The following is a 4,034-nucleotide window of genomic DNA, read 5'->3' as shown; positions in this document are numbered from 1 at the left end:
GTTAGTCTCTCTGTAGCAGTAGAAAAGAGCAAGAGTCCAGTAGCACCTTAAAGACTAACAAAAATTTGTGGCAGGGGGGGGGGGGGGTGGGAGGAGGGGGGAGGCAGGAGGGGAAGGGGTGGGCAGCTGCAGCGCTGGTGCCCTCCAGAGGAGGTGGGCGAGACGCGGCTGGTTCTGGAAGGACCCTCCCATGGGGGCCCGGAAGGATCAACTGGAGGAGGAGGCAGAGAGAGCAAGAGAGAGCGAAGAAGGTTGGGACAACTGGGGGGGGGGCAGGGAGGAAGGTGGAGGGTCGGAGGAGCCATCACAGGGTGAGGGGGTCCTCCTTCCATACTGATTTTAGGGGAGGGGGGAATGGCCTTGAACAGAAAGTATTCTTAAAAGCAGGAGGGCTTTGCCTTTGAAACACACACCGGAGGGGAGGGATCTGCTTTGGTTTCAGTTTAAAAAGGATCTCCCCCCCTCCAGGTCTCTCTTTGATTTGGAGGTTGGGGCACAAGCTGGATCTGATGGGGAGGGTGGAAGCTGGAAGGGGCCTTCAAGAAACCATAGTCCAGCCAAAAGAACCTTCCACCACCACCCTGAGCCCCTTTTCTATCTTTCCATTTTTTGTTTCCCTTTTTCCCCCCCTTTCCCTTCCTTTCCTTCATTCACTTCCCCCTTTCTTTTCCCTTCTTTCTTTCCCTTTCCCCCTTTCTTTCTTTCCATTTCTTTCCTTCATTCCCTTCCCCATTTCCTTTCCTTTCTTTCTTTCCCTTCTTTCCACCCTTTCCCTCCCACCCTTTCCCTTCCTTTCCTTCATTCATTCCCCCTTTCTTTTCCTTCCTTTCTTTCCCTTTCCCCCTTTCTTTTCCTTCATTCCCTTCCCCCTTTTCTTTTCCTTTCTTTCTTTCCCCTTTCTATCTTTCCTTTTCTTTCTTTTCCTTCATTCCCTTTTTTCTCTTTCTTTTCCATTTCAAGGACCTAGCATAGCAATACCTCTGGCCCAGCCCCCCACCCCACTAGGGAAATTGGAAAGTCTACGCCCTTGCCTGGGAATGGTATTTCTGAGGGTGGTGGTGGTATGCTGTACTCTAGGCTCGGAAGCATTTATGAGCAGCACAGAAGCAAGGTTAATATTTCTGAAGAACTCCACAGAAAACCTCAGTGGTGCTTGCTTAGGCCGCATTCCCATAATAAGTATAAGAACTGATTTGTGCACTATGAGAAGCAGGGAAGAAGCAGCTTGTACTTCCAAAGGAAAGTACAGTGCCAGGGCTCATGAGCTCAAGGCCCACTGGTCTCCTTATGGATGCCATCTGCAAATCAGCAGTCCCATTCCTGTCTCTCCCAGCTCCTGTTCTCTTCCCTACTCCAAGTAACAGCTAGCAGCAGTAACAGATTTTAAACCTTTCAGTCGTCCCAGGGGGAGTATGGCCTACCATTTGTAAAATCGTTAGCCATAACTATATCAAGGTCTGTTACTAATCAAATATACATTTGTTCAGGGGTCATTTCCTGCAGGAGCGCACAGGAGCAGAGCTCCGGCAGTAAAGAGCCCAGGGGGCGGGCACATGCAACAAGCCCCACCCTCTGCTCCCAGCAGCCCTCAGTCAGAGCAAGAAGCAGCCAGGTAAGTTGCACACACACCCCAGTCCAAAACAGTCCAGTGGCACCTTTAAGACCAAGTTCTATTCAGGTACAAGCTCTCCCTCCTCTGTTGGACAGATCTGCACTCCCCCCCCCGCCAATAGCTAGCAACCCAAAACAGTCCAGTGGAGCCTGAGCGGTGGGTGTTGCCTTCTGACACACTTCTGGTGATGTCAGGGGGTGTGGCATATGCAAATAAGTTATGCTAATGAGCTCCTGCACCTCTTTTTCTATGAAATGATTCCTGCATTTGTTTGCAATTTCATTCCATCCTAAAAGTTGATCCTCCAGCTATGGAAAGGCTTGAGCATTATGCTTCTATGGGTACCAGCGGTACTGTTACAAATATGCACTGCTACTGCCATTCCTTTACTGGTAATGAAGGTCTTCAGTTGTCTATGACATGATACTACCCAATGCCATGCAAGTCCTCTGGATCGGGGAAATAATCTTCCATGCACTACAGTAGTGGGGTAGGGCAATGACACTCAGAACAATAAAATAACCATCCGGAATGTTAACATTCAGAAAAGTTAACAAAATAATTTCTTAAACAATTTGAAGTCTGTCTATATCGTTTGAAATCCCGCCTTGTTGTTACAAGTATTCAAGAATAGGATACCATATTGGCCCCGTTCATACGAGGCAGTTTGGGCCGGGAGCGGGCCAGATTGGAAGCGCAGCAAACGGGCGCGATCCCACGCCAACATCTGGCTGGCGTCGCGCTCCCGCCTCCAATCTGGCCCTTCCCCTGATGAAGCGCGACAAAGATGAACCACCTACCTTCGGTGGTTCATCCGGATGGTCCGCTTCATCCCGGCCGTGGGATCAGCGGCGCGTGTTGCCGCCGTCGCATCCCCGGCCCCCTGCCGTACTGCGCATGCTCGAGCATGCGCAGTACGGCAGCCTCCCCCTCCGACTAGTATCTTCCTCCCCGGCATCTGATCGTGCCGGGGAGCAATGGAGCGCGGCAACCGGGATCCATGGGATCCCACCGGGGCGTTTCTTTTTGGGCGTGGCTTTTAAAAGCCGCGCTTCGCCCCGTCTTTCCCCTGCCGTGTGGCAGGGGCCATTGTAAACCACAATTTGCTCTTTTCTATGCAACTAAATTTTACTGACCATGTTATTTTCTCCATTAAGTATAAGTACCATAGTTTGCTATGCCATACATCTAAAGACGGTGTTCTTTCAGATTTCCAATATGTAGCAATAACAGCTTTTGCAGCATACAAAAGTAAAGCTATACGTGTTTTATTTATATTGTGTGTATTAAGTTCTTCCCTGTCATTTAGCAATACAAGTTCAGGTTTAAAAGGGATATTGACATCAGTGATATTTTTTACTTGATCTAGAACTTGAGTCCAAAATATTGAAATTTGGAGGCAAAACATCCAGCAATGTAGGTAAGTTCCTTTTTCCTTACATTGTCTCCAACAGGTGGGGTTTAAGTCTTTAATGTGGGCTATTTGCACTGTGGTAAGATACCAAAAGGACATAATGTTGAATGCCTGTAGTTGGATAGTGATTGTGGAGGAGGTGTATTCAAATGAGTTCCATATGCGCTCCTTCTCAGGCTATTTTAGTCTCCAAATGCCAACCATTATTTCCAAAACAGCTTGACTCACTTTATATCACAGATTAAATAAATGTAATCATAATCACAATTCAGTAAAGACAATTAATGGGAAAAGGCAACTGTCTGAAGTGTTCAAGACTACTCTTTTTTTTTTTTGCTTTACATCATCAAAAAGAATAAACCATTGGACCTACTCAGGGCTCTTTTTGTAGAAAAAGCCCAGCAGGAACTCATTAGCATAATAGGCCACACCCAACAGCAGGGACTCATTAGCATATTGGGCCACACCCCTGACAGCACAGCTCACTAGCACATTAGGCCGCACCCCCATGTTACCAGAAGTGTGGTTATCCAGCCACACCCACCTTTTGCTTGTTATACTGATGACCTTGTTTGTTGTCAAAACCCAGGGCTTTTTTGTAGCAGGAACTCCTTTGCATGTTAGGCCACACACCCCTAACGTAGCCAATCCTAATGAGTTTCTGCTCTTGGGTGTGGCCTGTTATGCTAATGAGTTCCTGCCGGGCGTGGCCAACTTGGGAGCCAGCCGGAACTCCGTCCCTGTGCGTTCCTGCCCAAAAATAGCCCTGGACCTACTGCAAATTATAAAGGAAAAGCTATGACAGTTTCTAATCTATCATACCTTCTGAAAAAGAACAAAGGGAAGAAAAGTGAAGCAGGAGACAGAAGCTGAGGAGAACAGCAGAAAGCCCTTCAAACAGGTCATGCTCAACTTTCTAACTCTGCCCAGGAACAAAGGGGTAAGCTTAGGAACAGTTTTAGCCAATCAGAGATCAGACAAGAAGGTACAAGGCTCAACCTCAAAACC

Source organism: Gekko japonicus, unplaced genomic scaffold, assembly GCF_001447785.1.
Source record: "Gekko japonicus isolate JY-2015 unplaced genomic scaffold, Gekko_japonicus_V1.1 scaffold1390, whole genome shotgun sequence".
Lineage (NCBI taxonomy): Eukaryota > Metazoa > Chordata > Lepidosauria > Squamata > Gekkonidae > Gekko > Gekko japonicus.
The sequence above is the reverse complement of the archived record's forward strand: the minus strand, read 5'-3'. Positions refer to the sequence as shown.